Here is a 24,748-nt window from a genome sequence, read left to right as displayed (position 1 = left end):
GGCATCATAAATCACCTCCCATCACACTGCTCTCATGCTTCCATCCTTGCACACGTTCATTTGTTACCAGGAGGGCTGGACAAGTCAGGAATATGGCTGCCAAAGCAAAGCCGTCAGAGGAAAGGCATTGCTGTGCCATATGCTGCCCAGCACACACCGCTCCCCATGCTCAAGGCAATGGCCTCCACTAGGCACTTACGGGAAGGGCGGGAAGAAATGTCCTGAAGCACTCAGATGTCCTGAATATGCAGATTTATATTTGGAGGCTGTTACAAATAAAAATAATTTTAAAGCAATCACATTAATCAGGGCCTTTTTATGCGTTTGCTGCAATAAGGCACAAATGAAGAGTCACAAGTGCATACTGAATGTAAAGGTTAATCAAAGTCAGCTTCCCTTGCCAGCTACATCCTTCTGCTGGTCTTTGCCAAGAAACACTTCATTGTTTCTCCTTTTTTTTGGTTTGTTTTTTATAGTGAAAAAAATTTCACTATATATGTCCAACCTCCCATTCTCAGGTTACCTAAAAATTAGGATTGTATCACACCTGTTTTAAGTACCTGCAGAAGAAAGTGGTGAACCTGTAACATTTCAAAGCTACTTTGACAAACGTGTTTTCAGCTTCAGTAGTTTTGACTGAGACTTTTCTATATGTATTATAAAAGGTGCTGACAGATCCTTTGTTGCAGGCATTGAAGGCAATCCCTTTAAGAAAACCACCTGAGCTAGCAGAAGACCGCAGAGCAGTCCCAACCCATCAAGAAACTGTACAGGCCTGTTGATGTATCTGTTCCAGGGACATTACTTCTCACACACTGCCCAGTGAGGAAGCATTTGGAAACATTTTATGGACAAATTCAGTGTGAAATGGTGGGCTGACTGGAGACTGCAGTGCAGAATAGTAGCACCTAAGCCAGCATTTGACAAGCCTGTGCCAATGTAAGATGTCGTTTACCTGGTAACATCCACTTTGGGGAAACAGAAACATTGCCTGTGCTCTCATTCACCCAAGCAGATCACCTCACATAGCTTCAATCACAGCTAAGCCACCACAGAAGCCCTGATGGCAGAAGTGGAAAGAGAAGTATTAAGTCAAAGCACTACAATTCAGCTGTACAATGTCACTTTCCCTGGGACCACTGCTCCCATTGGAGGTGGAATGGACCTGTGGGGGAAGGCTTGTAGAGCTTCCCAGTGGGGCAAGGTTTGTAGGGCTTCCCAGAGTCTCGTGCTGCTGTGAGCCAGTGCTGGGCCAAATCCAGGTGGCGATGCTTGGTCCTTTGGTACAGCAGCAGTACTGACCTTGGCTTCACTCTGCCATAAGCAGCACAGTTCTCATAAGTCATTAATTTTTAACTTTCTTCAGTATGTGCCAGGAACTGAATTGCTCCTATTGAATTTGAAAAAGAGGCTGAGATAAACCAGGAAATCACCTTTCCTTATTGAAAGGATTTTACTCTCCAAGACCTAGTCAGTACAGTAGGACCACTTTCATATCCCACTGTCTCTGTCCTTACTTTTAGCTCAGCATGTTTTATTTTCTCATCACAGAAAGTCTCTAATAATTTTCTTCTTCATATTCTTATGCCACCCCAAACTTAGCTCTCAGAATTTTCTTCTTGTTTAAATTTCTCTTTCTCTGCTCTTTCTGCTACTAGAAAGGTATAAGGGCTAAATGAGGTGAATAATAGTTTAACCCTGCAACATACTTGTACTTTCACAGTCAGGCCCTGGTTCTTAGCTTCAAAATTCTTCCACTAAAGCTTTGCCTTCAGACTTAAAATAGATGCAGTTAACATCCCCAAAATTTTGCTAGAAAAAGGCAGATTTCTGAGTTTCTTTTAGCCTGATGAAGTAAAACCCTGCTTTTGGCTCTGCTCTTGAGACACATCAAATGATCGTACTATCTGCTTTCAAATCTTCACCTGAAAAGAAAGTGAGTTTCCATCTTGGTTTTTCACCCACATTTAGACTATTTTAAAATTTCTAATTTGTCTAACAAGTTCACATGGAAGCTATGGGTGAGATCAAAAGCCTGCTTTGGGTGTTTTGCTTTGTCCAGTAAGCAGCAGTTTCCATAATCTCATTGTGTTTTCTCTTTACGTACTGTGGCTTTAAAGGCAGTAGATACCATTGAAGCATGTTATCTACATCTGCGTTACAAGCATTACTCATGCTGCCCCAAACACTCCATGGTGACATAAAGATGGCTGCAGCATAGTAGAAGAAGGTAAGGCCTTCTGCATCTGAGCTTAGTCATGAGACATGGAGGCCTGTTCTTGTGCCACAGGGCTCTGCCCTTCTATCTGTGATCCAAAGTCTCCAAGAAGAGAAAAAAAACTACTTCAGCCACAGGATGAAGAGATTCCCTACTGTGCCAAAACCGATAAGCACCCAACCTCCTGGCAGGGGCTGGAATTTTGCTGGAGGTCTTGATGATGACAGCTTGTCCATCCAGATCAGGAAAAGGTAGATGGGTGGAGCAGCCCTGGGAAGCCTGTATAACACATGCTGTCAATAACCCACTCGGTGGATGGTTTCCATCTTCCAGGCAGTTTGATAATGATTTTTCACAGCACTTGAGCTGGAAAAGGTCAGGATTTCTTCTGATGAAATAATATTGGTAGTCTGTGGAGAAATAGCCGTTTGCTTGCAAACTGAACAGTTACTGAAGAGGACCAATTTTTGTATAACTTTGATCAGGAAAGGTCTGTTAGATACAGAGGGGAAAACCTCATCTAAGAGTGATTTTGTTTTACTAATGGAATGCAATTCACATTTCCTGATACAAAGCGGGGGGGGGGAAAAGAGGGAAAAAAAAAAGAAAGAAAAGAAAAAAAAAAGAGGAAAAGGGAGAGGAGAAAGAGGGGAGAAGGGAAGGGCAAAGATCTGGTAAGTGTTGGAGATCATGGCCTATTACATGTGAAATTGTGCTGTGAAAATAGAAGATGGTTCTGTTCTGCTTAGGAATTTAGGTTACTATGACAAACAGCATTGCTCTGTTCAAACACAGCTTTGCAATGGAAAAAATATGTTGGTAAACATCATAAGCTGTACTCTAAAAATTCTTATTCTGCCAAATTCTTCTCAATTTCTTTGGGCATCTCCTGTTATCTCTTCACTGGACACTAGCTAACAAATTTGCTATGTAAACTGTTTCTCTCACTGGTGTTGTAGGGTAAAGTACAGCCATCCAAGATGTATCTCTGCTAAAATGATGATTCAAAACTACTTGTATGACTTACATGCTGCCTCTCCCAACAGATACTTTATTTTGCTTCCTGACTGCATTTCCAGATTTTATCTTATTGCCATTTACCACAGGATTTGTTGTGTGGGTGTATTGCTAGTGAACAAAGACTAACTAGATTTACTTTACAAATGCCGTAAGCATAAACTGCAGTAACCACTCTGAAAATTATTATGCCTTATCAATGTGCAAATACTATGTTCCTACCCACATGCCTCTTGCAGTGCTGCAGGTCTGCAGACGGGCCGGGGCAGTGCTTTAGGCTGTATCTGCTGCTCAGCTAGTACAAAAGCCTAGGCAGAGGATAAGACATCTATATATGTTTGAGAAGCTGAATTAATGGGTCAAAAAAAATATTTAACCAATATTCTGAATTTGCATGTGCATGCATAACCATGGTGCGTATCAGCAAAGAGGTTCTTTATGCTAAAAATGCCTTCTTTCTCTTCTCCATCCCTTCCCCACCTCCACTGGCCATAGCTCAAGGGTACAGTAAAAGGTCACCTATAGCACGTTAGAGGAGTTGGAGACAGGGCTATACAGCATATCAGAATCTACGTATTTCGCTCTGGCAGAGCAGCCCATGAGGAGCTGGTACGAGTTTCAGAGCTACCCTCCCATCAGCAGCCTGCCATCCCATCCTTGCCTTTCTGCTCTGACAGTCAGCACACCTCAGAGCCTGGCTGTGCAGATGACTTTTAACAAAGCCCTTTGAAAATCAGCATGGCCATTTCTATTCAGGAACTATGTGAGCATTACTCAGGACATACACTGAGGTACATGAGCCCTAGCTCTGAGAATACTGAGATGGTAATTTTTCCCAGCTAGTGGGGAATTTTGCCTTTTTTCTCTTCAGTTCCTATTGCAATTTTTGTCATCACCAGACAAAAGAGACCTTGAATTCTGGCAGATAGTGTGGAGGAACTAGGAATCCTTGTTCCTCATTACAGCATTAGACTTAGCAGTCCCCAAGGTGTTATGAAACACTGCAGAGGGGTCACAACAGGAAGCACAACCAATAGCAGCAAGTAAAATAAAGGCGTTCCTTCCTATTCTAAGATTTCAGAACTTCCTTATCCTCCAGCTCAAAATCCTCTTACAGTTGTTGCATTTATCTAAAACTTTTTTTTTTTTCTTATTTCTGCCTGGGCAACATTAAGGACCCAACACCTGCTTGCTCCTATGGCATGCTCAATTTACATAAGAAACAGGCAGAAGGAAAATAAAAGTTGCAGCTTAACCAATCCTCAGAGAAGACCTTGAATCGTCTGGTCAAAGGTCTGAAGACTGTATTAGGTACTCACGGTACCCACTCCCCTGGCTCTATCTGAGCTCCTGCTGCAGTTCTGTGTCTCATTCCTCCAGCCACATTTCTCTTTTTCTAATTAGACATGGTGCTGCCATTCAGGACGGAAAGTAATCTCACAGCCCATTTAATATGTACCTGTTGACTCCTGCACAACAATTTAATCAGAACTTGATAGGGTTTAGAGACAATCTGTCTGTTTAAAGGCTGAACAAATAAAAGCTGTTTTAAGAAACTGCTCTCAAAACCCAGAAGAGGGATTTTTTCCAACTAGGTGCAAAGACTGGGTCAGATCCTATTCTTTTTATTTATACGAGCAGTCAGACCATGAACGGAATGACATGACTGCGCTAGGTAAGCAGGATCTAACCCATTATTTTCAGCTCCCTGAATACCCCTAGTCCTCATTCATCAAGAGTCCCAAAGACCTTTTGACCACAGCCAGGCAACACAAGCAGCAAGTTTTAGAACAGGATTATCCAAGCAGTTAAAGTTAGGCACATGCTTAAATGCTGGCTGAGTTAAAGTTCAGAGTAGTTCCTGGGGTTTGGTCTTCCCTGCTCTCATTTGTGGACATGAAGGAAAGTCTGTGAAGACATGGCTGCATCTAGCTTTCACACAGGTAAATACGGTACAGCCCATAATTTTTTTTTGCCAGCTGGGGAGATTACTGTGTGCGGGAATTTCTCATGCTTCACAAACAGGACAAAAAGCAGTGACCCCCACTAGCTGGATTTCTTTTCTCACCTTTAAGTCTGACTGTCTGCATGGGCAGAGATGTAAAAGGGCTATTGCATAAATCCCAGGAGGATGGAAGAGAAAGGGGGTTCCTGGGTGTACTGCAGCCATGGACCACTCCTGTTGCCAGCAAAAGCAATGGCTGCAGCTCCTGGCCAGGGCTGTGGGAAGGAGACAGAGCCTGGCAACACAGGCAGCCTTCATGTGCGATGCCAGAGCAGCATGCCCACCTTCACTCGCACACTCTGTGCTCCGCGTTTTGTCTTAGCAGGCAGGTACAGCATTGCTTGAGCATATGGAGAAAAAAGATGGGGAAAACATAATATTGGAGCCAGGCTGAAGCAGATGCCCTTTTGACTTTATCCTTAGCTTTACCCCTAGCACTCTGAGGAAATTAATACTTAAGCCCACTCCACAGACAGCTGGCAGGTTGCAAGCAACTCCCTGTCCCCACCGTGGACTTCCACAGTGCTCAGCTTTTGTTTCAGGGTTCAGTAGCTGCTCCAGCTGGAACAGCCCTCAGGGCCTCCCACTGCAAAGCAACCTCTGCAGCTCCAGGATTATCTGGCTGTCAGGACCCAGCGACTGTTGGTTTTCACTTCACCAGGCTCCTGTAGCACACAAAATGCAAAACGAAGCCAGGGGGAGGGCAGCAGGATACAGGGTAAGTGTGTACTGCAGCTTCTCAGGGTTCCCTGGCAGCTGTTACTAGCCCTGAGCTGTTGATCCAGTGGCCGTTTGTCTCTTTAGGTCAGGATACAGACTGCAGAAAAGCTCACAAAGGAGTGAGTGATGACAGACAAAGTCACCACTCTCCTTCAGAGGACAACAAGAAAACTGACCCAGATGGGTCATCCTCCTTCAGCCTTCTTCAGCTTCCATCCATCCTGGCCAAATACGCAGTGTGCTGGTTTGCTAGAAAATGCGCAGCAGAGGAAGGTAACAATAGAAATTGTAAATTGTGTTTTCTTCAACACCCACTGTAAAAATGCCCAAGGATTCTAAATCCAGGACTGCCTGTATCACTGTCCTTATCCTCTCATTTCAGTGATGCTTCTTCCTCTTCACTATACACTCTCTGAGTAATTTATTTAAGCGAAGTAATCTTGTTCTTTCCTAACTTTCTTTTTGCTAAGCTAAATAAGCAAAGATCCAGTAATCTCATCTCATTAGTTACTCTCAGTTCCTGTATCACCTTGGTAGCTTTTCTCTGCTCCTGTTTCAGTTTAATTTTATTTTTTTTTAACGTAAAGCAACTCTAATATTCTCCAGGTATTCTTACATATGCCTCGTATTGTGGTACTAAAGCTTCCTTTTTTCTGCTGAACATGCTTGGATTGATGCATCATAGAAGTAGAGCAACGTAGGATTGGAAAAGGACTGCCTGGGACTACTCCAGCCATTCGGTCCTGCTCCTCACAGTCCCTAGAAATTGAATCCCAGCAGTATCACACTGGTGGTTCACAGATCTTCAGCCACCTATCCACATTCCCTCTGCCCTCTCTGCTGCCTCTGACACAGGGACCCAGCTTTTTGTGAGTCTATGCCCATGTTTTTTCATTTTGTGTTTCTATAATTCACCCTGTTCCTGTTGCTCTAATTCACAGGGTCCTCCTTGAATGATGCTCCTGTTCTCTTCATCCTTAGTGACCCTGTGTCACTTCATATTACTGACACATGTCTTAAGCTTAGAGCAAGTTCTAGTACCAAGGTCAATAACGAATGAATTGGTTTGTGTTGGTTTCCAAATGTGTCCCTGAAGAACACCACTGACAACCTCCTTCACCCTGACTCCCCTTGACAACACTCACCTGCTCCCCACTCTTTAATTCTTGTGCAAAACCCACTCACCTCATTACATAAATGCTTGCAATTACAGTTTCAGCAATGCTCAAGGCCCATGAACTTATCCACAGAAAGCACAGAAAACACATGTTCAGTAGAAAATTCTGCAGGGCTTAAACCCACACTTTTTTGCTTTTGATAGATATAATAATGAAGGCAAGACCTCCTCTTGTAATCTAGGGCAAGGCTGATGTAAGAAGCTGTATTGTTTTAATTCTTCTAAATTAATAGTCAGAAGATTGAAATGATAGTTTATGAGGTATAAATATAATATTTTCTTATTTTCTGGTGCTCTCTAAAGTTACTGATGCCAAGTTATCTCTATTCTATATAAATAATAAGAATAACGCATTCTCAAAAACATTAATGACAATAGTAAATAATATGCAAATAATGAAAAAAGAAAAAACTAGATGAAAAATAGAGTGAAGTAAATATCTTTAAAAAGTTTAACTTTGGTAAAATGGTTGTCCAGCTATTGTGTAGCTACTGAGTATGACTTGAAAGGAATGTACTTTAATAACACCTTGGAAATTGTCATATAGCAGGTATTTATTGAAACCTCTTCCATCCTCCTCAATTTCTCACTCTCTTCATAATACCTGTAAACAAATTGGCTTTGTAAACTGTAAGTGTGAAAATTTTGAAACAGCTAATCTTCAAAAGATATTACAGTCATAAATTACCTTTAAAAAACTTGGGGCAGGAGTCTGGTATAGGAATCAATACATTATTCAGTTACCAGGAACTACCTCCAGAAGCTGTTATTGATGGGATCAAAAAACATTAGTCAATAAGTTCTTCTGATATTGCATTATTAACACTCAAAATGCAAATTTTCTGAGATGAATTTGCAGCCAAAAAAAAACAGTAGCGGTAGGATATCTGATTTATGTCAGCAGTGACATGAAAAGAAATACATTTTGCATGTAGCACTATTGTGTCTGTGAAAATTGCCACCAAATTGCCACTGAAAACATTGTCATGCTTTTCTTCAGTTTTATATTTATTTGCTAAACAACTTATGAAAGTCTACAATCAACTGTCTTTTCTTAAATTACCTAAAAATACCATTCAGTGAAATTATCAGATCATTTCCTATTAAAACACAAAAAGGCAGTTTATGATTACAAAGCAATAGATTTATAGTTGCATATGAATTTTTGCAGCTTTGAATGTGGGGTAGAAATAGGGAGCTGGCTTTTGTGGGTATTCCTTCCACTGTCCCTAAAGATATCTCTCCCTATCTTTCAGCAACATTGCTCAATGCTCTTCCCTGACAGGCGGGGAGGCTGTGAGCGGAGCCCAGCTGAAATACAGGGTCTGAATCAGTGGACCTCAGCCTTCCTCCTGTCAAGTGGTCACAGGTTTCCCCCGCCAGCCTTTTTAGCTTAAGTTCTTTATTGTTTGCACATGATGCTGCTTCAGACAGTGCTTTGTTAAGGCAAACAAGGCCTACTGCTCCTAACATTTCTATAATCCCCTGCCTTTACAGACCTCTCCTCTGTTACTGCTAAAAGGTCACCCTTTGGTGACTCGATGCAGAGAGGGCTTTAGCTTAGCACGCTTACAGCCAGGGAAACCTTCTGCCCCACAGTTGAAGCTCCCCGCCCCTCCGCAGAGGCAGCTGGCATTTATTTAAGTGAGCTGAGATTTTAACGCCGGTCACTGCTAGGACTCCCCAGTTGCCTTTGCCAGCTCAGCATCACCTCGCGGGGTCCCTGGGTGTGCTTGCAGCCGCACCAAGAGCTGGGCTGATCCTCTCCACTGTGGCTGTGATCTCCTGCAGCTCCAAAGCCCTCGCTCTACTCAGGGCAGCTTCACCAGAAATCAAGCGAGCGCAGTGAAAATGAGTGAGTGTGAACCTTTTCGCACCATGCAGTAAAACTTTACATCATTCATTTATTTCACAAAACGGGGAGGATCCAGCTCACAGATTAACACCATGGAAGTTAGCAATTCAGGTGGCCAAATTTGGAGACGTGGGGCTAACCACAGGCAAGGTGGCAGTGAGCAGCACCCCACTGCCTGCACTGCTGGATACATGGCAGAGCAGCAGGAGCCGCAGGCAGGAGGAGGGGAAAAGCCACAGCAATGAGCCACCGTCCTCTTCTTCCCCACACACTCCCAGATCTCCATGCAAAGCACCGTGGTGCACGTAGGAGCGATAGGGTGCTCTCATTCTGTTCCCCTGGTGAAATGCTGGTTTTGGGTGGACAAGTGCAGCCTTAGTGTAAAGGATCAGAGCAGCTGCTGAGCCCCAGGTGAGAAATGGGGACAGAGGTGGCTCTGTACAAGTTTTAGGTGCCATGTTCCTGTGATCAAGAGTGGAGAGAAAGCCAAGAAGACAGCAAGGGCCTGCCACCAGCCCCAGGCATTTGGATCCCTGCTCTGGGCTACAGTAGGCTAGCCAGGCCCCTTCTCTTGCTCTGGACTCCTTTTTAGGGAAATCCTAAACTTGACTGTATTTTTATTTTCATATTCAGGGAAAATGAAAGACAATTCAGTGATTTAGATTTATCTTTGGAATGAGTAATTTTTAATCACTTCCTCCTTCATTTGATACAGACATGGCATCTCTGCGGATTGCTGGCTTTCTCTGAACTCAAGCTAGCGACAGTGAAGCTGAGCAGCCGTCTCTCGCTTCCTCCAGCTGCTGAAAGGAGCTATTTGCAAGCGTGTGCTGTGGGTAACAGTCACTTCCTTACCATGTTTGGCCAGAGAAAGAGATTGCACTAAACCCGGAACTGCTCATCATTGTGCAGTTCAGGAAAATATTTTAAACATCTCTTTTGCCTTCCTGCTCTTTTTGTTTTTCTTTTTTTTTTTTTTTTTGTTATTTTTGGTAAGGGAAGATACATATGCTTCAACAAAAGGCTGAGCCATCTCAGACCTGTCTCAACAGTTTTATTTGACAAAGTAGCGTTCTGTGGTTGAGCTGAAACTGGCTAAAACATAGCGCAAGCTTCAGCAAATGCTCTCAGGGCACTTACTGAGCAAAGTGGTGGAAGGACTCAAGCACCTCATGTGTCCCTGCCTAAGTGAAGTTATACTACAATGGATAAAAAAACCAACTAGTATACGAGCGAAATTAAGCACTGAGCATGAAAGCATTAAACACTGAGTGAAGGACTGCTTTAGAAACCTGTAGTTTTAGCACTGTCTACATGGAAATGAAATTAAAATACAATCATTTTCCATTTTCAAGTAAGCTTGGCTGGGATGTGTACTGCTAGCTGGACATCAGTTTTAAATGCTACCAAACCTGTTACTTGTTGCATTTTTTCTGTCTCATAAAAGATCAGTGTCTCGAAGAATTCAAATTAGACTCGCACTGTGGCAGCAGAGTGCCTATTAGTGTCTTTCTTGGTGTAAACAGCACCCACAGATGCCTATGAACACCCTGGGGTCCGAGTCCCATCACTCATTGCTGTGTGCCCATTAACACAGGATGCTAGTGTGTCCCCTTCTGTTGTGTTTGTCTTCAGGCTTGCCAGTGCAAAAGAGAGTCAGTGACTACGATCAGAGCTGAAACCCTGGTGCTCCGGGTTTGGCTGGCACCATGAACAAGTGGCATAAGCCAGAGCAGGCCTCAGATTGAAATGTAAGGATCTAAGTAAGTCTGAAAGGTGCCAAGCAGGGCTGCTAGGGCATGTCCCACAGGCTGCTCCGGAGGGGATGTCCCTCTTGTCCCAGTTGGGTGCCCGCATGCCTCCTGCCCCCACGCATGCCTCCTGCCCCACAGGCAATGCCTCTGGCAAAGCAGGATGCTAGCACAGCTGCATTCGCAGGAAAGCAGTGGTTTTGCTTTCAGAGCACCTTTTCCTAGCAGAAAGACAAGTGGGCTGATAGCAATGTGTAGCTATGTGTGCCCAAGACGCACGTCAGTTTTGTTCTGCTGCCTGGCACCAGGCCGTGCAGTGCCTCCCTTTCACAGCCCTACAACTGCAGCAGGCGGTCTGCAGCAAGAGGAAATCCATCCCTTTCCCAAAGGCAGCCCCACGTGTGCTGGGGCACTTTGGTTTTTTCCTCCCACAGGACTGAGGCTTGGGACAGTGTGCCTGCTTGGTTGCTCATTTCAAAATCCTGGACGAAATAATTCCCCTCATCTACAGGACTGGTTACACTCCTATCCTCTGCTGCAGGCTGGCAGCGCTCCCTCCCAGGTGTGGGAGCAGTGCTGGTGAGGGCAGCCCTAGGAGCAGTGTGCCTGGGGAGCTGCTCCCCCCCAGCTGCCAGTCAGTTGGCAGGGCAAGGGCTCCAAGCTTTACACTGGCCTGACACGTCACAGCACAGGGGGTCAGAAAAAAACCCCTCTCTGGGAAAGCAGTTGATCCAGCTTCTACCAGGGAAACATTTCAAAGGCAATTATCGGGAAGAAAGAGCGATTCTTTATTAATAGTAATAATAGTAACGGCAGCGGCAGCAGCAACAACGGACTGCATTCATCATTCTCTGCACTGAAAAGCTTTCAGCGTCATCTCTCTTAGTTCTAACATGAAGGGTTTCTGGGAAATTAGAGCTTATTGATTTCCCGGGGATTCATCCCATTGCCTGGGATCCAACCCGGTTTAGGAGGATCATCACTCCATGACTGCAGCTGATTCACACAGCAAGGTTGCTGGTTGCCCATTTCTGCAGATGGTCACAGCCTTCCTCAGAGGCCATGTACAGATGTGTGGAGCCCCAAAGTCCTGCCTAAGCTGTAGGTAGAGAGCAAACACATGCCTCTGGGAAGAAGGTGTGACTGTAAGGACTGTTATCTGCAAGTCCCTGCAATGAGAAAGAGCAGGAAGAAAGGCCTTTCTCCAACTACTGCTGATCTTATGCAAGAACAACATTTTCTAGCGAACTCTTTTTGCTGAGAAAATGTTGAATTCCTCATTTTTCCAAGTACCATTCTACAGAGAAGGGGTACTCCTGTACCCAAACTAGGAGTTCCCAGTCACTTTGGAGCTGGCTCTTTCCTCCATCTTCCAGCTGGTTTCTTTCCTGGTCTGAAACTTTAAACATTTTCATAGGGTGAAAATACAAGATTACCAGCCCCACCTCCTCGTAAACCTGTGTGGGACCCTCATGCCAGGCAGAAGTGCACTGCTGATGGAAGGAACAGGGCAGCTTGACTGCTGCCTGTATTTACCCTCTGCATCTCATCTGAGATCACATACCACCCACCCTCCACCCTGAGGCTCAGTCTGGCTTTCAGCCTTGTCCAGTGCAGCCCCTGCCTCTTAAATTCACACCCAGTTTCCTCTCCTTTTCCTGTTTTTGCACACATTTTCTCCTCGCTTCCTGCCACACTTCAGTGCTCCCCGTGCGTGAGAGCAGAACCCTCAATAGACGTCACTGTCGGTTACTACTGTGAGCACAAAACAGCTGAGATTAACCATCAACCTTTGTTTGTGTTCCATAAGTACCTAAAAGACAAGCAGCATCCTTTTCAGGGACAAAATCTTAAAAGCAAAGATTTTGCAGTACTAGTGGTGGCACTATCCAGTCCCACCACCACCTAAGGGGTGACTCAAAGACTGGTGCTGACCACCACACCCGCAGAGCTTTTCTGGTGGAATTAAAGAGCAAGAGGATCCAGGAGCACCAGGTACAGCCATGTGTGATTTGTGTTGCTTTTTGTCTTCAGTTTATCATGTCAAATATTATTCAGTTTATTGCCTGGTGGAGTGATGGTTACTCTGTGGGGTGGGTGGTGGCTCGATGGCAGCGCCCCACCTGGGACAGCACCACGGTGGCTCCTCCACCTCCACAGCCCAAGACTACGCCCATGGACTTGGGAACCAAAACAACAAGGGAGGACTATTGGAGGGAAAACTCTGCTAAGTGGAAACTGCAACATCCACTACACATCTACCCTGTAGCTTCTGAGTCATCCTGAAAGTGGCGTTGGTGGGTGCTGCCATCCTGGCACAGCCATTTGCCCAGCCAGAAGTCACCACCCTCACAGTGTGGCCATAGGCCAAAGCCACCTTCCTACCTTGTTACAACGAACAGGTTGAAACAGAGGTGCTTCCAGAGAAGCACAGCCTGACTCATGTTGCTAAGTTCAGCCAACAGGGCAAGTTTCTTCTTTGTCTGCTTTTCTCTCACCCAATAGAAGAGCTCTTGAACCAGTTGGCCAGACGTGGTGGCAGGATTTAAGTTGTTGCTCACTGAGGTGCCTGATGAAACTGGCAGAAACAACTTACATTACCTGTGACTCACCCCTCTATAAAGCCATGCCCCTTTCAGTTCCAATTGGTTTTTTTTTATACTGTCTGATACTTATCAGTTCTTGTGTTTTATTAGACTTCCAGGTCAAGGGTTTTGAACTTGTTTGTCATGTCTTATTGTGCAATAAAATTAAGTAAGCTGGCTTGACAGCACAAAATTTTGGTTTTCAGTGAGGATTTCAGTATTCCCTGCATCACATGTAGTTCTCCACATGTCTGAATGCTTATGGAGTCAGTACAGATTTCCTGTGTTTGGTTTATAACGTACCGGTTATATGCATCGTTCTTGCACCTACCAGGTTCCTTCTTCATGGTGTCTGACTCCATCATTTCACAGCCTTCTGCTATGTGAAACCTTAAACATTAGCCTGGCCGAGCTAGTATTTTTGGTTTATGTTTTATTCTGTGTAACTCTGGAAAACAGAGCTGAAAGGAGCTTTGAGAGGCCATAAAGTAGAAAGAGTCAACTCCAGCCAAATATAATTTAAATTAAGATCAGAAGTTAAGTGACACTGCAAGCTCATAGCATCCTGGGACAATGATACCTGTAGAAGGAATATAACCCAAGTACACTTGTTGATATGGGTACAGGCTTGGGTTTGCAACCTCAGGCAGGAGAAGGATGCTCTTAGCTCCTTGGGTGTGTGAAGTCTTTGGTGGATAGTCTGTTCCAAACGTCAGAATCAGAAGGATGTCTCTGCCACTGGCAGTGAACTGATAGTTGTGACGGGACTGACAAATGAAAAATGATACTAATGCATCAGGTAAGAATGTTGAAATGCAAATAACGTATTTGTTCACCCTAATATTTTCACAAACTCTGAAATGCTGGAAGTTGAAGAACTGCTCAGTTGCCTTTGAGGCTGGTGTACCCATAGTCACTGCAGGAGGGTACAGTCACACATAACAAGATATGAACACAACTGAAGTTGTTATGTGACTGAGTATTGCCTGCCTGGTGTGAATTACGCCTGGTGTGAATTACACCTGGTGTAAATAGTCACCACATTGCCAGTATTCATCTCACTCTGGAGAAAAGGAATGACTGCAAGCCATAGGCCAAGCAATGCATTACAAGAAACACTGCAGCACTGATCTGGTAACACACCTGGTGAAAGAGCAGGGAAACAGTTCATGCTGTGATGATCATATGATATAAATTGTATATGGCTTCTGCTACTCAGTGCTCATGCCGTACCCTAGCATGCAGCTGCTAGTTTCCTACCTTCATGCTATGCACTAAATTGTTATGGAATCATAGAATAATTTAATTTACAGAAGAGCTCTTCAGGTCATTTGATCTAACATCTGACTTAAAGCAGAACCAAGCCTGCAGTTAGAACAGGATGCCTGGGGTCCCTTGGAGCTTTGAAGATCTCCAGTGATGGAGGTTCCCCAACCTCTCTGTTTCCAGTGTTTGACTATCCTGATTGTCACAACCTTTTTTCTAGTATCTGACCAGTTGCAACTTGTAGTTGGGAAGACTGCCTCCATCTTCCCTATAATATCCTGTTAAGGCTGGGTTTGCTCCAGGCTGAGCAAACCCAGCTGCTCTTGCAGTCTTTCCTCTTATATCATGTGCTCCAGTCCCTAGCTGTTCCCCATTGGATGTGCTCCAGTAAATCAATGACATTATTGTACTTAGAAGCCCCCCAAAACTTTTTCCCAGCTGCAATTTCCATCCTCCATTGTTTTCAAACTTGTAAGAAGATCAAGAATGGTTAATCTATTTATTTAAAGGAAATAAAAGAAAAAAGTCATATAAGGGCACAATCCCTGGGCTCTCTCTTCATTTAGCATTAGACAGATGGCTCAGATTCCACCTGTGTCTCTGGAGGCAGATGCAGCCTAGGTCTAAATCGGGAGCTACTCAGCTGTGGCCATGTCAAATGCTGACCATATGTCACAACTGCTGGTGTCAAGGGGAAAAGGGGAAAATGGAGCTTTATAATCCTGCCCAAGTGTCCTGGAAATCAGCACCAGAGCCTCTCATAGTGTCTTTGCTGTAGATCTTAAATGGACAAGGAATTTTTCTGTGGTCATCTGTCAGGTAAATAAGTTCCAGCAAAGGATAAAAGTCACCACAACATGTAGCATCTCCTAATGGCTTGTTCTGGAGTATAAACACCTTAATGAGAGACCACAGAAGCAGAGAAGCAGAACTGCCCACTTAGAAGACAGCAAAGTTCATGAGGAGGTAAGAATGTAAGCAGTAGCCCACACAGAGATGAGTACAGGAGGATGGGAGAGATGGCAGCAATTACATACCTACCTAGAATAATGGAAAAACTTAGACTGGTCCCTGTCCTTTAGAAGGAAATTTTTCTTGCCATTGGCTGTATGAAAGGCCTCAGCACTGTACCCACACACTGCTTTGCCTAAGAACTAGACCCCTGCCCTCAGCTAAATTAAGTGCTGTGATCTCACCCTTAGCCTTTCCAATAGTGTCTCTCAAGATGCATCCCTGGGTATTTCTAGTGATTCTACAGAGCCAACTTATAATACAATCAATACACAAAAATAATGCATAATCACCATCACATCATTACCAACGACCTCCATACCAGCTTACTCCTTGAATAACATACCAAGAAAAGTAAATGTTTACAAACTAGACAACGATGGTCAGCAATGTCCAGACATCTGGAAGAAAGTACCAAAAAATGTGTATTTGGGGTGTCCCACTTCTCAGGTGCTTATCTTTGACAGAGAAGTTTTTTGGTGCTTATCAAAGCTCAGAGTCCTTTAATGATCTCAAGCTGGGCACCCAGAGTCATGCTCTGTCTTACTAGACAGCAAGAACATTTTAAGATGAGCTGCGAAAACATCTAAAAATAGAAAGTAATGGTTCTAAACACACTGCTACCTACATACCACTGCCACAAGTAATTGCCAGCGGCTGTACCACAGACACAATTATTATATCAGTGATGTCCTGGTGGTGGTCCAAAAATAATTGTACCATTGTTAGGCATGATTCAGGAAAAAAGAATCACTTTTGTAGCTGGAGAGAACCAAAGGGCACCACATCCATCTGCTTGCCTTATGGCAGGCTCAGTTTGCTATTTGTTGTGAGCGGCATAGTTTTGAATGTGACTCGCACCTCTCATTTTGCCCCTTGCCAGGGAGCTGACTACTCTGAGTCAGGCGAGTCCTATCATCCCCGCTCGAGCAGCCAGTGTCAGGAAGTCTCACTGAGTACATAGGAGTAGGAGTAGAGGAGAACCCGCTTCTCAGAGGGTGCAAAGTACATGCTTAGCAGGCTAGAGAAGGTGCAAAGCACCCCCAACTGTGCTGTTCTGGAGCCTTCCTGAAGGCTGCTGCCTCTCCCCTGCAGTATGGAGTCTGACGTTACAGGAAGAGAGGGAATGGCAAATCCAGGAACAAACAGTCTAAAGGCAAGGGAACAAATAGCTGCTGAAACTGGAATTAGCATCTCGGTAGGAGGTTCAGAATAAACCTGTTACACTTAGCCTCTCTTGCAGCTATTTCAGAGAAGGAGGTTAGATCTAACAACGAACCCAGCAGGTAGCATACAGGAACGATATGGGCCAAAGTAGCAGCAACTCTCTCTTCTCTGTCACTTACTATAAGTAAACTTACATAAGTATACTCATTATTTATCAAAGCCTAGAGTCCCCAGATTCTTCAGTATTACAATAGCCAAAATGACAGAGCACTTGCTAACTTATTTTAGCACCTTCAGAGAACAAAATCAGGTGGAAAGTAGAATCTCCCATTCAACTAACATGGAAAGCTGCAGTAGCACTGCAAGCACGTGGGCTTCACAGGGGTTCCAGCCTCTGCTGCTGCTGGAGGACCCCAGTCCTTCTCTCCTCTTCCCGCTTCCCACCCGCATCTCTCTGTTGAGCAAGCCTTCATGCAACCACCCAGAGAGCTGGAGCAGGGAAATGCTCTTGCCAGAAAAGAAAATGGTTTTGAGTGATAGTTTTTCATCTCAGTTGTGGTCACTATGTGCCCATACCAGCAGCTGCGCCAGCCCAGTGAAGGGAATGGCAGTAGTGTGGATGTAATTCAGCAGGGTTTAGGAGTGAGAGGGAGGAGAAGGCAGGACTACTTACACTTAGCTTGTTGCTAGACATGCAAGTATGGCCTAAGATGGGTGAAACCTGCTTGCTAGGCTGCTCCTGGGGACCAGAGCTGCAGCTGGTCTTCCCCTGGCATCACACCAACATCTGCCAGCATGTGCTCTCCTGTGCACTCCAGTCCCAGTACTGGCGTGCTCCTTACAAGCTGCTGAGGATACTTGTCACTGGGAGAGACTTTTGAAAGAAGGCTGAGACTTTTAAATCCTTTTCAAATTGCACACTTTAAACCTCCAGCAGAGCTGCAGAATCCTACATAGCAGATTTCAATGCTTGGTTTTCTGAAGTACCATTTTAGCCAGGATTCCAGGTGGAAAATTGAGGGTCTGAGATGCCAAGCACAAAATAAGTTCTAGGTAGGGAGAGCTCTATCAGCTTGAAAGTGTTGGGCTGCCTTCCTCCTTTGCTTCATTACATTTCTGCACAGACAAATAGTTCCCAATATGATAGTTCCCAGGAAGCCTGATGGCTAATGGTTCATAAAAATGTGTGATAAGGCTGCTTACGCCTTATAAAACAAAGGGAAGAATATCCAACACAACTACCCAATCAAACAAAATCAATTTCTAACTACTTTGGAGATACTTATCCATAGGTTTAGCTAATAAGAACAAAACCGGTAGAGAAGTTTCAAATAAAAACTCATCCAAAATGGGACTATGGGAGCTAGTTTTTGCCAGAAGTAACACAATAATGTCAGAGAGTAACTGGGAGTTTTCCTAACTGTAAGGAAAGGAACAAAGAGGAAGGGATCTGAGAATGCCCTGTAATATAGAAATGAGCCGAGCGTCTCGTAAATAGACAAAAATTGACCGAAGTACACACTGAATAAAGCCTTCAGTGAGTTACCTGCTGGAAGAGGTGAGGTGATGCTTATTCTCCAAGCCACCGTCATACCTACAGATCTCACTGCACCTGGAACAGCATGGTGACTCCATAGGGTCAGTCTGCTTTTTCAAATTTGTCCTGAGCCCAATTTTTAAATGCCCAGTTCTGTAAGAATGACTTTACAGAACAACTAGAACTCTACTGAAAGCCGGGTTTTCAATGCGTACATGTGTCTAAATGCACTGGATGCTTTTGTAGATCTGTCCCTACCTGTGTGAGTTAACTGATTTCTGAAAGCCTATGTAAACATAGAGTACAAGATAGTCCAGGCACTCAGCACAGTTTACAGTGTAAACAAGAGAGGTGTCAGTGTAAAATTTTCCGTTTGCTTTGTTGTTTTTTTTTTTTTTAAAAAGAAATACTAGTTGTTGTTATTAACACTCTGAGAACACTTTTTAATTATAAGATATGCACTACAGTCCCCTCCCTCAGTGGGTTTGCATGGATGCACTTGGATCCTTCTCTTTCATGGGAGCACTAGGGTCTATCCTTACAGACCAACACAAAGGAGCAGAGCATGAAACACTGTAAATCAGGAAACACATTGGAATAAATCTAAGAAGTGAAAGAGAATGAAGGAGGAAAACCATATTCATAAAGGCAGTAGGGCTAGGCAAATGCTAAATAGGGTATATAATGGTATATATTGCTCTATAAATGCTTCACATAACTATGAAGGTCTATACTTAGAACTTTTAAATGTAATAATCTGTAGGGCTTACATATATGTGCTCCTAAATGCAGCATTCACTCAACATATGGAACTATATGAAATACTCTTATTAAAACAATTGCACAGGATCTAGAAAAAGCAAGAGATCATCAATCAAATCTTTTTATATAGGAGATCAGCCAAGCACACATTTTAATTCTTTTAAGTTACTGGGAGAAAATTAAGACAGTTAAAAATTAATGACAGTAACAACCCTTGATACTTGGTTAATTTCATGGGGGATTTATGACACACATATTTCATAATGTTTTTACTAAGATTGCATTGTCTAAAGTGGACTAAGTTTTTATGCTTTCACCCTGAAGTCAAAAGTTGCAGTCAACCAAATATCCATACATTTCAGTTTTCACAAGAGAAAAAAACCAAGGCATTGCCCTGTCCCAGATTTCATCTTCAAAATTATGGAAATTCTAGATAATATTGGTAGCCATTGAAATTATATCAAGAATATAAATCAAAGGAGCATACTGCATAACAAAGGTGTGCATTTGTGTGGTACAAAATCCAGTGTTGCTCTAATATGACTGAATGTTTACCATTAGGGTAAACTAACCAGAAGATCCAGTAAAGGGTAAGTGATAAAAGTGAGGTGCAATTAGAGACTCATAAGATATCATGGGGAAAAGGCAATTATTCCTTTCCAGTCCTATTATTTTGCTGCTGAGATATGACTTCCTACTGTGAAACGAAATCACTGGTCACAAATTAGAAAAGGATTAAAAAGATGAGAATAATAAAACCACTGTCTATTCAAAACTTCATTTAATCCTCATATATTCATGCCTGCTTTCTGAAGGTGGTAAAGTATGTATATTCTTGTCAATTAAACTACTGACTGAGTTAAAAGTGTGGGTTTTTCAAAAATCATCATTGCCTTAAGGGATAATGCACGTATGATCGAATGTCTGAAAAGCAAAGAACGAGCACAGTAGGACCTAGAGGAAATAAAAGGTGGTACCTCATGTGTCTAAGTGTTGAGTTCATAACCTTTGTCTAGCTCCAGACAAACCTTGAGCTAGAAATGAAACATTTCTCTAAGCAATGACAGTGCAGTGCCAGCCTGTCTTCTTGTGTGGTGAGCGTGTTGCCTGTTGCTGAGGGATGAGAGAAGGAAGGACTGCTCTTCAGCGCAGACCAGACTCCTCACCCATGAGAGCCAGGGATGGCAATGAGTGGCAGGGATGGCAATGACTCCCACAGAAGGAACATTCTTTTCCTTCTGCTTGTAAAAAAGGCTGTCCGTGTTGGCACTTTTATTTTCCTAACCAAGTCTAGTAATATCACGCAGTAAATGATGTGTCAAGACTCAGGGTGGATATATATTTCCACAGTTCCTCTGAGCTCCGTTCATGGAGCTATCCACCCCTCGCTAGTCCAGCTGAATATTTGAAATGTAACCCACAAAACATAGAGTGCAATAACAGGCTCTTGTTATAACAGTATCTGCACCATCTGTTTTAGGATGGTTTGGTGATCTAACTTCTGTGCAATTTGAAAAATCAAAACTAGCAGACAAGTTCCCTTTTAAAGTCAATAGAGATGTCTGCAGTAGCAGGCTGAACATTTCCTTGCTTGTTGAGATAAAACGGAAGTATGGTTTAACTTCAAAACTATTTGTTAGCTTGGTTAAATATGTAGTAATTCTTAAAATATTACTAAGAATACTATATGCAAATTAATGGCCAGTTTTAATCTCCTATGTATATCATTTGCCTTAAGCAGCACTGTATACACTCTAATGAATTACACTGGAAAGGGTTCTTCATCTATCAAGTGCTGTAATGTTTGAATGTTCATAAGGGCTTGAGTATGTTTGGTTACCTTACTGGAAATACTGTTCTGCATATGAGGAAGGAACGTCTGCCTGTGATATGCCCCTTCTATGTAAGCAATATGCCGTGGACAAATTGTGCTGAATTTGTAATAATGGCCTTGTTACTGTCAAAAGCAAGAATAGTGGCTGAAGGCAGTGGACAGTCCATTACCAGATTAAAGATCTATACACTGCATCTATGGAAGAAGCAATCTGTAAGGGCCCACTAACATCAAGACATATGACAAAGGGTAATTTCTCAGACTTCATTAAATCTATTGAAAGGAGTCAGTGTATATGGCTGAAATTCAGCATGATGTTATAAATAATTCACATTTGCAAAAACCAGAGCACAGGCCTTGATCACATAATAAATTGATTTAACTGAGCAGAGAAGAACTGAGTACTTAATCCTGGCAAATCTTTGTTCATCAGTGCAGTGTTTACTCATGTGATTAATCCCACCAGTTACTGCCACCTTTACGCAGCCTGGAACATGCCCATCCCATAAATAGCTCTCCACATAGGAGTGGACAGGGATGTAAACTGCTAGTGATTTCGTTATAATCATAAGCTTTTATTAGTTTGTTCTCTCTAGTGGCCTATTTTCTTTTATCACCGATAGCATTTTAGAAAGATACCACGCCTGAAGACGCGGGTGATTAAGATGCCTGTAATACAGCACTGATGTAAGCTATATTACTTCTGTATAAAAATCAATAACAGGAAATTTTAAAACAGATGTTAAGTACTGCACGGTACTGTAGTTTACTATCTGTCTTTTAATGCTGCATGTATCTTTGGATACAGCTCTGTGTGAAGGATGATGGGCAAGATGCTTTGTCCGAGGAAGAGCAGTGCTCCAGGTAGCCCCCTCCTTGCTGTCTCTGGGCCAGCAGCAAGTAGCAAAAATGATCAGCTACTCTAGATCACTTGCCAGTGCCGGGCATGAGGGGATGGCCCTTTCTGCCTGCCCTGCTTTGTGGGGATGTGCAAAGAAACTTGCCAATGGCAAGACTCTAGCTGGGGCTTGCTGCTATCTTGGATGTATCCAGCTGAAGTTCAGGTTGCCCTTACCCATCACCTGTGGCTCCATTTTGTTGCCTGTACTGGGGTGGACTCCTACAAAGTCCTGCAGAAGTAGCAGTGGTCATAGCCACTGAGCAAGGCAGTGGTGAGAACAGAAAAACCTCGACCAAATAGCACAAGCCTTTTTCTCTTGGCATTTAGAAGTACACTCCATTTGGAAATGGCACGTGTGTGCAATTGGAAATTGGAAAACACACACACACACGTGTGTGTGTGTGTGTCTGTGTGTGTGTGCTGTTACAAAAGGGTGTCACAGTCATTCAGGCCAGTTTTGCATCGAGTCGAATCCTAACCAACAGCAAAGCTGTTTCTTGTCCCTGCTGACTCTTAGAAGAAGTGGAAATGATTCACTGGACCGTGCATGGAGATTTCATACATGCTTACCTTATCATATATCCCAGCCATGCTACATACAGTCTGTTAGCTTATGGCACTGCTGACAAGGACATACAGCACCTCCACATCCCTGCTGTGCAAGATAAGCATACAGTATTGATATAAAACGTAATTGATTTCACTGGCACATGCTGACCTGCAGCTCACAGGCAACATACTAAAATAATTCAAAGGGATCAATAATCTGCTATTAGACTGCAACTATTAATATGTGATATTGCTCTTTCAAAACTCCCAGTGAACAATTTGCAATGGCTTCCTTTCTTTCTCTATAACTTCAGCCTCCTTTCTTTCTCCTTCCATATATATCCCTCATATATACTTGTCTGAGCACTCCTGGAGGATGACATGCAGGAAAAAAAGGTATACTGAGACATAATTACACTGGTATAGCTAACAAAAAAGGCCTAGATGTTTCAAATGTCAGTAGATCTGAAGATGTGTGGGCAGGATTTACAACACTAGTATGTTGCCACTGGTAACTGACTGCATTTTTAACCTTCCCACTGCTGGCTAGCAGCATGAAAGAGCGTAAGTCTAGGGACTTAGCATTAGAGATAAACAAGCTCATTAAAAAACATCTAAAACTTATTGTTTTGAAGCTGAGCCAAACAAGGGGAAGGACGGCACAAAGGTCAAATAAGAGCTCTTTCTTACTGTCATGCAGCCTACACAACACCTAACCCTTCCAGTCTGCTGATGTGCCAGCTGCTTCCTCTGCTGGGTCAGCCCAGAGGCATCAGTTTTTGTCATTCCAGAAAAAGGGGAAAGGAAAGAGTGAAGCTTTTTCTGGGAGTATTTTAAAGGCATAGCCATCTCAGGCAGAAGCTATTTGATGGAGTCCCACTGTCAAAAAGTTGGCAGCAGCCTCCTGCTGCGAGTGAGCGATTTGGAGACACCGAGCAATCTGACAGACTATTACACTGTATAATGGAGTCAGACACACAAGCTGAAGTAGGGAGTAGTTGCTGGCAGGGGTGGTACACGCACAGTTTGGGTATGATGAGCGAGGCCTGAAGAGAAGACCAAGCTTCCTGGGCATGTAACAATGGTATTATTAGGGTGCCTATCCAGAGGGAGGCGGACAAATTTAGGGAAGGGAACAGGATTCGGTGAAAAAGAAGAATATGTGAAAGGAGATAGCAAGAACAGAAAACCTTGAGATATGCAATTGTACTTTGTATGTCATGCAAAGAGAGGGGATACTCCCATTCCTTCTGAGAAGTGCTTGTTGCAACAGAGTCCTGCCTAAGAGGCCCCATACAAGCTGGTATCATAAACTGGGAGGAGTTACAAAGGACTAAAACTATGTTATTACCCTTAATTAGGCACTCAAATAAAAAATGCCCTGATGTGCATGTGCCTTAAACATCTAGAAAACTCCCTGAAATGAATGGAACCACTCCTGCTCAGCACCTCGGCATTTCATTGGGATTTTACTTCAGCAAGGAGGGAAATTTCACAGGAAGCTGTGAGCATTCCAGCTGCTCCGTTATCGTTATCCCTAAATATGCATTTAGGAGTCTTTCAAGCTACCAAATTGCAAATTGTGTGAAACCATTCCTGGTCTCAATGCACTGCTGTTTTTTTTTGATCTCAGAGAGCACAAACCGTAGATACATAGAAAAAAGCCACAGCGTGGCCTTTGCTGAAAACAAACTCTGTGCCTATCAGCTCACAAAGTCCAGCTGAAAAGGATACAGAAGAGACGGTGCTTGTGCTGCAATCATGTGTCTAAACAGTTCTGTTCCATTTAAAGACCTTTCGGAGAATGCCAGACTGTTCCTAGTTTTAACCTTTAAAATGCAGCAAGGACTTTGAGAGCTACTTTGGCATTTCTCAGTGTAACTCACACCTCCCACATACAGCAGACATGACTTTATTAAGCAAAGCATCAGGAAAGCAGCCATATATGGGTATGCACAGCCTATGGACCCCTGTACAAGGGCGCATCTCTCCTGGAAAGGTTTTTCACCTGTGTTCCTCTTGGCATCACACTAACTCCTCATGCAGAGAAGTGGTGTCATCTATAATAGCCTCAACCACTTGCAGAGTTTCCCCTTCCCACCTCCACTTAATGCCGGCAAGCCAACTACCAAGAGCAAAGTAGGCAGCAGATTTTTCTGTGTCTCCCAGAGTGGTAATTAAAGTTGCTAAAAAAAAAAAAAAAAAAAAAAAAAAAAAAGAAACGTGAAGTTCTTCCTGAGAGCGATGTTCTCTGTATTATCCAAGAAAGCATCAGCTGCTTTTGTAGTCACAAGCTATGGAGATGAGACTGTCTGGGATCCTTCTATCCTGCCCTAACATGTCAGTGTGGTGGTGTATAGCTCAGCCACCAGGAGTTGTCTTATTCCTAATTC

The 24,748-nt window shown here is 43.4% G+C and overlaps 1 long non-coding RNA gene across 1 annotated transcript; it reads left to right on the top strand.

The window, feature by feature from the left end:
- Positions 1–5,066: 5,066 nt before the first annotated feature.
- On the top strand, positions 5,067–10,410 carry LOC129784378 (uncharacterized). Its single transcript, XR_008747042.1, has 2 exons — positions 5,067–5,958; positions 9,708–10,410. It is a non-coding gene; the product is annotated as an uncharacterized LOC129784378 (long non-coding RNA).
- Positions 10,411–24,748: the final 14,338 nt, after the last annotated feature.

This window comes from Falco peregrinus, chromosome 4 (genome assembly GCF_023634155.1).
Source record: "Falco peregrinus isolate bFalPer1 chromosome 4, bFalPer1.pri, whole genome shotgun sequence".
In the NCBI taxonomy this organism is placed as follows: Eukaryota; Metazoa; Chordata; class Aves; order Falconiformes; family Falconidae; genus Falco; species Falco peregrinus.
This window is presented reverse-complemented; position numbering and strand designations above follow the sequence as displayed.